This window comes from Nannospalax galili, unplaced genomic scaffold (assembly GCF_000622305.1).
Source record: "Nannospalax galili isolate Female #2095 unplaced genomic scaffold, S.galili_v1.0 scaffold1083, whole genome shotgun sequence".
In the NCBI taxonomy this organism is placed as follows: domain Eukaryota; kingdom Metazoa; phylum Chordata; class Mammalia; order Rodentia; family Spalacidae; genus Nannospalax; species Nannospalax galili.
In genome coordinates this window covers 16,694-29,289 of record NW_008350331.1, presented here as the reverse complement: position 1 = coordinate 29,289, position 12,596 = coordinate 16,694, and the positions used below count along the sequence as shown (strand labels likewise).

The following is a 12,596-nucleotide window of genomic DNA, read 5'->3' as shown; positions in this document are numbered from 1 at the left end:
GATAGAAGAACGGCTTGGAAACTGTGATAACCGACTCCATCACTGTACGTATGCCTTCCACTCTCGAGTCCAAGTACTTTTTTTTTTTTTACAAAGCAGGAGAACTGGACTAAGAAAAAAAATTCTCAAAGACTTCCTTCCCTTCCTCCTCCTCTAACTACAATTTCATGCCACTACCACCCCCTCATTCTGAACATGCAACCAGATAGAGATTCCCAGTACTTACATTAAGGGTTTCTCCAAAATTCAGAAGTTATCAGAAGGTAAGAGGAAATTCCCCTCAGAGATAAATGCACAAAGTGAAAGCATAAGAAAGCACAGCAAAGGTATGCGAAGCATCCTCCTTCAGGACAGAGGGGTGTGCCAGACCTGTATGTCTTGGCCACTGTATGAATGTTAGCTGAAAAACTAACAGTGTGATAATCACCGTAGTTCATAAATATTAACTGAATGGATGCATGAGCCTCTGTGATACTCTTGTATGTTTAACAAAAAAAAATTTAACTGATATTGTTTACATTTTGCTTTATAAGGGTCTCACTATCCTGTCAGTAAGATTTCTGTAAGAGTTGGAACTGTGTCAGTTTTGCTTGTGATTAGAACTCCAATCTTAAGACAGCACTCAGTAAATACTGGCAGAATGAAGGAACCAATGAGAACATCTTCACTGTCAACTTGACTGGATTTGGAATCAGCTAGGACACACAGCTCTGGGCATGCCTGTGAGAGTTTCTAGAGAGGTTTAAGGACGGAAAGCCAGACTGAATGTGGATGGCATGATGCACAGACTGGGGCCCACATTGATTTAAAAAGGGGGAGGGCAGAAGCCAGCTAAACAATAGCACTCTTCTCTTTCTACTGTAGATGCGGTGTGACCAGCCAACTCAAGCTCTGGCTGCCACCAGATTGTATCCCCTCAAATCATGATCCAAAACAAACCCCTTCCTTTCTCAAACTGCCTTTGTCAGGTATTTTGCCACAGTAGTGAGTTAAGCAATTAACACAGAGAGCTAATAAAGTAGCTGTCATTTGCTAAGGGAATCCTGGAGGCGGCTTGACTTACATGATTTCATTCAGTCTTTGAGCGCTTCTGGAAGGCCAAAAGCAAAAAATATTAATATTCAAAAAATATTAAATATATACTTCAACATAAGTTTGAAGCAACTTAATCACATGCCTGATTCCTCTTACCCTATTCATTGTGATCCATGCAGAAGAGAAATTTTTCTTCCCTATGCCTTCCCAACACAGAGGGATTCCCTTTACTGTGCCCACAGAGCTGGATTAGGACCACGGGACAAACCTGAAGCAGCCATGTTCAGACTGTCATATAGTAGAGTTCTCCAAGTCCTTAATTCTCTGCTCAACCGTATAAGTCCTTTATATTAAAAACACTGATCCTACAACCCTCACTGCTCCCACAAGCTAATAAGTCACAAAAAGAAGCTGGATAATGGCATGTACATAATGGACTGTGGAAAACAAGTAGTGAAAATTCCACTTTAGTAAAAAGCCTAAAATCATGACCATGTTCGAAAGCATGAATACACAGAAGACAGTGTTGCACAGTGGTACTGTCTAATTTCTATAAACACCCTGCTGGGCACTCACCTGGCAACTACTTAGATATTACAAGATGAGCATCCAGGCAATGCTCCATTTAATACACTGTCTCTGATCATTACAGTGTTTTCCAGCACCTGCTGACAGATACGTCGTGCTTTGTATTCAAGAGCTTCGAATGTAACTACCAGTAAGAGGAAGCAAACTTTTATTCCTGGGCATTTTGTGGTTTGGATCTTGTTGAGCCATCGGCACACGTGCATAGCAAGTCCTTTGATCACATTCACCCCCTCCTCCCCTTCTCGTTACCTTTCTCTCCCCCGGGTCATTTTCTCCCCCCAGCGCTCTACGGTCTACTTTCAAGTGACATTTTTCTCTAGATTCCACATAGGAGAGAAAATGTGGTATTTTTCTTATTCTAGGAAACTAACTTTTAAGATCTGAAAACCATAATGCTGCTCTAGGAACTATTCACTGGGAATGGAGACTCTTCAATTCTAACCCTATCTTTAGACTTATCTGCCTTGAGGCAAGTTTTATCCAACTGAATGCTAGAAATTCCTCAGCTTCCTTGACTTATTTATATCTAGTTGGCCACCAGAAAAATAAAAGTAAAGATATTACCATTTGTCAAGTTAACAACTAGATAATTATTTTTTCTAGCAGTGAAGAAATATCAAGATAGTAAACCTGGAGGCTGATTTGTAGATTTAAAACGTATGAACAAAATAACAGCGAAACTAGCACGTGATGGACCTGACCATTCATTCTCAATGTTGCACTGCACTGCGTTCCATTAGTAGAGCTTAACAGGATTGCTTTTTGTTGTGCCTACTAGGTTGAGACAATTTATGAAAAGGGCAAGTTCTCACTCCAATGGTGATTTGGAGGAGCTGGCCCAGAGCTTCACAACAAGCAGTTAAAGGAATCCAATATTATTCGCTTGCTGAGAAGGGAGCAGAGAGTAGATACAAGAAATGGTGTCATCTTGTGTGATATAAACCTTTCAGGTAAAAATAAATAAATTGCACCTTGAAAATAGTGTTGCATGGTAGAAATCACTCAGACCTTCAAATCACGTAAACCAATTTCGAATCACAGCCTTTCAGTCCTTATTTCTGAAATATGAATTCAATTCTCAGTTCTTACTTGTTTCCAATGTGTATGTATGTATGGTACTGCAAACATGGATGTATGTATGTTTGTGTATGTGTGTGTGTATGTATGCGTGTGTATGTATGCATGTACGTGTGTGTATGTGTGTGTACGTATGTGCGTGTACGTATGTGTGTGTATGTATGTGTTTGTGTGTGTGTATGCTTGCGCAAGTATGAAGTTGATGTCAAGTCTTCCTCGATCCTATTAACTGAGGCAGAAACTCTCAGTTGAACCCAGATCTTTACTATGTAGCCCGTCTATCTAGCCAGATTGCTCTAGGGTTCCATGCCTCTGCCTTCTCCCTGCTCACATTACAGGTGGGTTACCATGCCTACGCAGCCTCCATGTGGGTTCTGGGGATCTAAACTGAAATCCTCATGCTTGTATGGCAAGCACTTTAACCACTGAGCCATCTCCCCAACCTTCGATTCTTACTTGTTATTCAGGAAGGATGCACCTACATGCATAGATTGTAAGAATTCAGCATCAATAACTGATATAATGTAGCTATCATGTAAGTGTTTGGTTTATATAAATGGTGCTAAGTAACAAATATCTACAGTTTCATACAATTTGTTCCAGGCATCATAACCAGTGGTATATATAAAGACTTAATTCAATTCAGTAATATGAAGAAATTTTCCAAGAGTTAGAACTGTGTAAGAACAAAACTGCCAGATTGCCAATTATGAGATGGTGGCTTCCTCATCATCAGGAGCCTTCAAGCACAGCTAAATGACTTTTACCAGGGGTAGCAAGTGGGGAATTCACAGCAAGCCTTAAATCCTACTTTTTTTTTATTTCAAGATACTTTATTTTTAAAAAGGGTCACAACACTAAGCTTTTGGCCCATTCTGCCTTTGTATAAGCTAAAAATGCTAGCTCAGCAGCTGAGGGGCACACATTAGTATCATGTCTGAAAAGTGAATAAAAATCCATATAAAACAAATATTCAAAGTTTCCATAGGAACACAGGTAAGTGTGACCCCCGCAACTCCTAGCCTTCCATATTGCTACACCTGTGCCAACCCTATTCTTACAAAGACATTTCAAAACTAGCGGTAATTAAGTTAAATGATCCCCCCAGATCCCTTAATTTAAGCTACACTTGCAGGTAACAGCTACAAGAATGGCATCTACACATTGATACTAGCAGAAGCACAGGCTGCTGGGTGAGGGTCCATCCTGCTCTCCTGAGCACAAGACATGGACAGAGTGCTGACGTCCTGCTCCTCTACTTCCCGTGGGAAGTCATGGTTCTGGATTTGCTTCACGAGTTGCCACATTGGTCGTGACATCACATAATAGACAGTTGGCCTCTGGAATCCACTGAAAGTAGAAGCAGCAGCAACCGTGTATGTGCCCATGTTTTCAGAGCATCCAATCGCCCACGTGCATTTCAGGAAGGTTACAGTGCTCAAGGATCCGATCTAGGTCATCGCATGTTGGTCCCCTTATGCTGGATGAGTAATACTTCTCATCCGGTTTAGGTCTCTTCTGTGGCAGGGGCTTTAAATGTGCATGATCGTAAAGGATGCAGTTAAATGATCCATATACGCCATCATTCACGTAATACATGAAAGTTTGCTCATTCGACTCATCTTCATCATCATAGCCGGTCTGCTCCTTCGGTACGAGTTTTTGGCAATGATATTGACGGCAAGCATGAAAGCTGATGCACCATAACATCTGCCTGGTCAGTTCCTGCAGCTGCTGCCGCCCCAGCCAGCAGCCCTACGCCACCTCCTGTCGGCATCTGTGGTGGGTGGGAGCGAGGCGGCTGATAGGGCGGCAGAGGGCGGGGAGGTCCTCAGGCTCCAGCTGCTGCTGCTGCTGCATCATGGGGTTGGCTCGGGCACCCGGGCGCTGTGAGAACACTTCCACTGCTGCTTCGAGGAGACAAGATTCAGAGTTCCTGGAGAACTCTGCCTTTGTGAGAAGCTAGAAATCTGTTTCTTTAATGCCATCTCTAAGTTTTCCATAGGCACACCAGGAAACCATGAACGACTTTAATAAGGAAGAGTTTCACTGCCACACCCTCGATGAAGGCTTTACTGCCAAGGGTATCCTAGACCAAAAAACTAATGAAGTTTCTTGTTCTGATGATAAGGATGCTTTCTATGGCACAGACCTCGGAGACATTCTAAAGAAACATCTGAGGTGATTAAAAGCACTTCCCGGTTTCACTCCCTTTTATGCTGTCAAATGTAATGACCGCAGAGCCATAGTGAACACCCTAACGGCCACAGGGACGGGGATTCGATTCGACTGTGCGAGCAAGACTGAAAACCAGTTGGTACAGAGCCTCAGGGTCCCTCCAGAGAGGATTAGCTATGCAAATCCTTGTAAACAAGGGTCTCAAATTAAGTATGCTGCCAGTAACGGAGTCCAGATGATGACTTTTGATAGTGAAGTTGATTTGATGAAAATCGCCAGAGCAAATCCTACCTTTTAAATGTTGAATTTCTATTGTGCTTTCAAATAACTGCTAGACTCTGAAAGAATGAACACAATCTCTCTGATTATTCTTGAAAAGCAAAGATAATGATATTAGACAGAAGGCATTTGTCACAAGGCTATGAATTTGCTTAAATGGTAACTTTGCATGTCCGAAAAATTAGTATACAGATTCATGACTTTTTTTTCTGGCAATTGACTTTAGGAAGACAGAAAGGTCTAGATGTTCTCCAGCCTCTGGCTTACAGTTGTCTGTCTAAATAGCTCTCACTGCTCCACTTCATCTTTTTTTTCTCTAGTAGAGAAGTACACCTGCTGCTGATTGGCCCTAGAAAAGCATTCATTCACATCCAATTCAACAGGACACGCCCTGGGAATTCTTGTACCCAGTCCTCCCCCAATTTCTCACTTGGATGAAGTGATTTCACTCCTTTCTCTCTATTCCAGCCAGAAATTGTAAAAAAAAATCAGTCTCATCACATGCTCAGTTGTACCCCTGAAGAATCTGCATGCTCAGCCCAATGGAGGATTCCCTGGTCTTTCACTGTAATTCTCTAAGGGTATTCTGTTCTCAATGGAACCCTCATATCACCCATTAAAAAAGTACTTTTTCATTGGATTATAATACATTTTCTTTTGTAAGAATATATCTGCATGATCCTAGAGAAAAGAAAAGCCAGGGAAGAGGAAGAGAGAAAGAGATAGACAAAGAATCTGTAAAAATGACCTCAGGAGCTCATGAAATCCTTGAAAATGTATACAGATTTTCCTGTAGCACTGAACTGAGTAAAAGTACATGGTTTTATCAGATGCTTAAATACTGCATATGACATAAAAATAGGTTAAAGACAGGCAAAAAAGACAACGTGCACTGGTGCAACACTGGCATGAAGGTTACATGTTCAACCAATCACTTTCTTACTGGCTCTGAGAGGAGGGAAGTCATGTCTGGTACTGTAAATTTAGTCAATACCTCCCCAAGCCCCAAAAGGCATAGGGCCTAGAGGAACATACTACTGTTGTTTTATTAAATGGACATGCCAAACGGCCTTCTAAATGTCTGTGTGTGTACCCACAGATTAGTGCCACTCTCAGTCTTGACCAGAGAAGGTTTTTCTGCAATGGACATTATAGAGAGAATCGTAGGAGTCAAAGTGCTGAAAATAAGTGACTATTGAGTGCTCAGCCCTAAATGGGGCATCCGTATAAACCTCCCCATGACTTGGAAAACATCACAGAAGAGAAGGAAGGGAAGCAAGCTGAGGAAAAGGCTCACCAGGCTGCAGAGACGTGAGTAGGGGCTGGGGCCTTAGCAGAAACTGCACTAGTGATGGAGACTGCAGTGAAAGGAAGAGGCAATCCTGGACACGAGATTTAAGCATGCTCCACAGTGAACAGTTTAGAGGATACCACCTGTCCCGCTGCCTGGACCAGTGCGGATGTCGGAATATGAGTGAGCCGAAACTAGCACAGGATGCAAACAAGCAAAGGAGCCAGCAGAGGTGGCTTGGAAAAGCCACCACTGACAAAGGAAAACACGAGTGTGGGTGGACCTCCCACGTACTGGCAGGCCATGTTGCAGACTGGCGAGTTCCTGCAGAAACTGGAAGGACTTACCAATGTTGTGTGTTTGACTTACTGAGGTCAGCAGCTCCTGCTCTCTGCTACAAAAAAGTAACCCAGGGGGTGGGAGAAACCATATTTGGCCCAATTGGGAAGAAATCCTGGCTCTTATTCTATCTTCTGTTTCATTAAATTTATTTTTTACACATTTTTACTTTAATAGTTTAGTTATTTTGTTTTAAGCTGTGTCACACACGGATAGGCTTTTCTTAATATCTCTTCCTTTTATGCACTGATTCTATGTTTTTCTGTTGTTCGTAATAACTCTAACTTTTATATAACTCTGTAATGAATACGTGGACTTTTTCTCTCATTCATACTTTACTCTTTCTTTCCCTCTTTAGCTTTTTCCTCTTCTTCCTCTTTTTGAATTATTAATATTTTTAGCTCTAAAAAACTAAAAATGACATTTTTCCCAACCAGTACACCAATACTGTTGTCTTTGAACCTTGTCAGGGACAGCAATGACTTATACAAGTGACTACTTAGTGGGGACATAAACCTAAGTGAAGACAACTTACCTAAAAGTATTCACATAACAAAAGGAGTGAAAAGGTGGGTGGGTTGTCATGGAGGAGAAATTACAGCCCAATACATGTAATTTTTATTTTGATAAATAGATGAAAACATCTATCTTGAATTTGTAAATATTTTAAATGTTTTATTAAGGCATGTAATAAACTCTTCTCTGAAACCTGTTGGGTAGAATGAAAATTTAAAACCATAATGGTAAAAGATGGCATACTGATTGTAAAATAAACAGAAATAATAGTGTTGATTTTTTATATCTTTCATAATATAATTTTCTAATGACAATAAACCACTGAACTTATATATTCATGTCCTATTAACAACCATGTTTCATTAAGAATACACTTTATACTATTTAATTTACATTTTCTTTCTAATGTGCTCATCTAAATGTATCAAAACTATAAATGTTAGATGTTGATGATAGATTGACTTAATAAAATTCTCTAATACTACTTATAAAAAAAGTAAAAAATAAAATAAAACCCTATAAGGAAACAAAAAGTATGAGAAATAAGACATTTTGACACCTCCACAAACTCACAGCTTCTCAAATACTAGAGAGCCTGATGTGATAGTTGAAATGCCTGCAAAAGACTTCAGAGACCTACTTTAAAAAGGATGAATGAGCACATGAGGGACTCAAATTTGCAGATCAATGAAGTGAGAAAATCAATTCAGGATCTAGATGAGGAAGTTAGCAAAGCGGAAGGAGTAAGAAACCTGATAACAAATTTAATAACATTAATGAAATAGAAAGAAACAGCGAGAAAATTGATACTGAAAAAGAAATGCTAGAAATGAGATTCAATCAATCAAATAAAAAAATACTTCAGCAAATACTGACAGACAAGATCAAGTGAAGAAGGAGCATCAGAGATAGAGACATTACTGTTGAGACAATAATACTCAGACAGACAAACACCTCCGGGTATGTTCAAGGATCAAATCTAAGAATTTGGGAGACAGATGAAGGATCTGAAGTTAACATTAAAGGCAGAGATTATTTATAAAAGTTTTGCTGATGGTTCAGCGGATAAGAGCACTCACTGACTGCTGGGGCAGAAGACTGAGCTTCAGTACCCACGTCCAGAACCCACATGGAGAATAACAACCAACTGTAATTCCAGTTGCAGGGGATTCAGTGCCCTCTTCTGAACTCCAAGGGCATTGCACAACATTGGTGCACTTATATACATACATACAGGCAATACACTCAGACATAAAATAAAAAATTTTTAAATTGCTAAATATTTCCCAAACCTAGAGAAAGTAATAGATATCTAAACACAATAAACATTCAGAACCTTTAATAGACATGACACTCATCACACAGATATCATAAATGTAGTGCAAAGAAACAGCATTAAAGGCTGTGAGGAGGTGCAGAGCTTTTGAGACTGCCTGAGAGCGCCGGACTCATCTCCTGGGTGAGCTGCCCAAATCTCACTTTGTCCACCCCCTGCTTTGGGACCCTCCTCAGTCCCTCCCACTGTTCCAGGGTTTAGACTTCTCTGCCGACTAGCAGGGATCAGCACATCCATTTCCCATCTCCTCTCCTTGGACCTTGGCACTATCCATCTGAGGCCACTGAAGTACTCTTGACTAGCCAGGGCCACTACACTCTCCTGGAAAGCTCTTGAGAAGCCTGACTGGATCCATCTGGTCCCCCTAATATAAAATCAAAAGACAGAACCTGAAGTCTACACCAACCAGCTTTTCATACCAAACCAGAAAGCAACCAAGCTACATCAACAATACAAACAAAATCAAACTTTAACTCAAGAAAGAAATGTTTGAGTTTCATACCAGAATCAAGCAACAAAAGAAATACACATGCAAAAACCACAACGAAAAAATAACAATAATATGTCCCAACAAACACCACCACTCCCATAGAGGAGCTCTACAATGAGAACTCCCTAGAGGTAACCCAGGACACAGATTTTAAAACATCAATCATAAACATGATGAAATAATTCAACAAATTTAAAGAACACACAACTCAAAGAACTAAAAGAGGATAAGGATAAACTTCTGACTGAATTCAAAAAAGAGACAGAAATATTGAAAAAAACTCAGACAGAAATGAAGGAAGTGATACTGTAAACACAGCCAAATACACATGGTTGAGGAGATCACAGAGAAGTCCCTAAGACTGTCACACCCCTTGACAAATGTAATTTCTTACTATGTGAATGAATCTTTATATTTACAGACAAGTATGCCAATCACCACCTTTCAAAGAAGGTTTTTTTTTTTTTTTTCAGCAGATGGAGATAATTACAGACTTTCACAACTGGTTACCCACAGATTAAGTGTCTGTGAAATGCCCAACCCTAAGTGACACTTCTACAATGGAACCCCCACACCTAATACTCATGGAACATGGTGTAACAAGGGGTAGAGAGAACACTAATGCATCTCTCAACTCTCATCAAAGAAACTCCCTCATGCAACAGAGGGCAATGAACCCAGGGCTCTTATATCAAACCTCACCCACCCAGGATTCAGGAACCATTGCGGAATGAGATGAAAAGATTTTAAGAGCCAGTGTTGGTGCATGGCCACATGGAAACAGAGTCTCACAGACTCCTGGGAATTTGTATAAACTTACAGCAATGGTGACAGCATGCACAAGACCCATGCAGACTCAATCAGAAAAAAACCCAACATAGAAGTGGGAAAATAGGCAGCAGTCCCCAACCTTAGCTGAGGTACTATTGGCAGTTGATTACTGCTGGATCTAGACTCTAGATAGGCTGACTAGACTTCAGTGGATGAATGTGCACTAAGAGATCTCTAGATACAAAATCTTGATGGGATAGGCCTTGACGTATATGACCAAATGGGGAAGGGAGCTATGGAGGGGTGCAGAGGGCTGAGGGGGTCTAAATATGATTAAGATTTATTGCATGAAATGCATAAAAATTCAATAAAATATATTTTAAAAGAAAGTGAAAAAAATCAAAATGCAGCTCTCTCTTGTCTTTAAAAAAAACACACCTTACTGGAAAGACATCACAAACTGAGAGTCAAAAGTTGGAAGTCGACACAGAAAGCAAACGGAAGCCAAAGTCAAGTTGGCACATTGCTCTCATGTCTACCACACAGAAGATCACCTGGGCTAGCAGAAATCCACACCTTCTTCCATTCAACAGAAATGAAAACACTTTCTTCTTAGTAGCCCAAGGAACCTTTTGAAAACTGATCACAAAGCAAGTCTTAACAAATACAAAAGACTTGAAATAATTCCTTGTTTCTTATCAGATCACAGTGAAATAAAATGAGAAATCAATAGCAAGAGAAACCATGGAAACGACATAAACAGTTTTAAGTTAATAGTCGATCATTGAATAAATCAGGGAGGAAACTGAAATTTCTTTGCCTCAAACAAAAATTACAGCACAGCTCTCTCTGACCCGCAGGCTTCTCTCTCCAGAATAAGTCGATTGGGCCCTCCGCACCTTGCCTCCCCCAGCCTCGTTCACCCTCCCATCTCCCCCACCGGTCTCTCCTCCTAGCCTGGGTCCTGTCCCATTCCTTGTCTTGGCGCCCCAGAACCCTGGGGAAACACTACTGCTTCCTGATCCTTTGCATCCTGTGCAACTCAGTTCTTTCTCGGGTCCCCAGGAGCACTGCTTCTGGGCCTGGCCCCCACCCTCACCTCCCTCTGCTTCCCTGGGCCTGCAGGAACCTCAGGCCTCTCTCCTACCTGCAGGTCTCTCTCTCTGGGGTAAGTCTATCCTGCCCTCCATGCCTTGACTCCCCCAGGCTCACTCACCTTCCCATCTCCCCCACGAGTCTCTCCTCCAAGCCTGGGTCCTGTCCCATTCCTTGTCTTGAAGCCCCAGACACCTGGGGAACCACCACTGCTTCCTGATCCTGTGCATCCAGAGCAACTCAGTTCCTTCTTGAGTCCCCAAGGGCGCTCTGGGCCTGGCCTTGCCCTCATCTCCCTCTGCTTCCCTCCGTCTGCACAACCCACCAGCCTCTTTCCTGGATGCCTGGGCTGACCTTTCCTCTTCCTGGTCCTTTGCATCCAGACCAACCCATCTCCTCAGTGCAGTCCCCAGGGCCCTTGGGGCCACCTCCGGCCCCCATCTTCCTTTACATCTCTGGGTGGCACGGCCAACAGCTGCCCTAGACCAGCATCTTTCCTGGGCCTGGTTCCCAGGCCAGTCCAACCCCCAAATTCCTGAGGCCAAAATCTATCATGGGGGAATCCAGACCTCAGGAGAAAGCCTGGCAGCATCTGATCCTCATCTGACTTGAGCCTCTGTGAGAACTCCTGAAGACAAAAGCAATCTGGCCACTCCAGTATCAAATCAAAAGAGAGAACTGGAAGCTTGAAGGAACCAGACTTTCATGCCCAAAAAGTAAACCACAAAGACACATACATTTCACAAAAAGAAGCAGACCTAAACTTTAAGGCTTGAGTCTCACACAAGAATCAGAAACTACAAAAGAAATAAACATGTCAAAATGACAGAGAAAAAATAACATGAAAAACCAAAATAACATATCCCTACCAAATACCAATAGTCCTCTAGAGAAGTACAATGAGAACCCCCGAGAGATAATGCAGGGCATAGAACTCAAAAGATCAATTATAAACATGATAAAAGAATTCAGTGAATTTAAAGAACACATACACAGAGGAAGAAATCAAAGAACTGAAGGAAGATAGGGATAAACTTCTGAATGAATTCAGAAAAGAGCAAGAAATATTAAAGACTACTCAGGCTGAGACGAAGAAGGAAGTGAAACACTCAGTAAGCCAATTAGAAATGACAGGAGAAAGCCTCACCAATTGGAAGAATGAAATGGAAAACAGACTATCAAGACTGGAAGATAGAGTGGACAAACTAGACCACTCAAGCAGAGATTATGAAAAATTTAAGAAATCACAAGAATGGAATATGGAGGAATTGTGTGACACCATAAAAAGACCAAACTTACGAATCATAGGCATACAGGAAGGAGAAGAATCCCAAGACAATGGCATGGACCAGATCTTCAAAAGAATCATGGAAGAAAATTTCCCAAAATTAAAGAAAGACATGCCTATACAAATACAAGAAGCATATAGAACACCAAACAGACAGGTACAAAACAAAGAGACAATAATGAAAGCTGAAAAAGAGAAACAATAAGTCACAAATAAAGGGAAACTCAACAGAATTACAGCTGATTTTTCAGTGAAAACTATGAAAGCCAGAAGATCCTGGGTGAATAAATTTTTCTTTGAAATCTCTTTGAAT

At 41.3% G+C, this 12,596-nt stretch overlaps 1 pseudogene; it reads right to left on the bottom strand.

Annotated features, from left to right (window-relative positions):
• Window positions 1-3,857: 3,857 nt before the first annotated feature.
• LOC103745643 lies at window positions 3,858-4,560 on the bottom strand (annotated as a pseudogene).
• Between the last annotated feature and the right edge of the window lie 8,036 nt (window positions 4,561-12,596).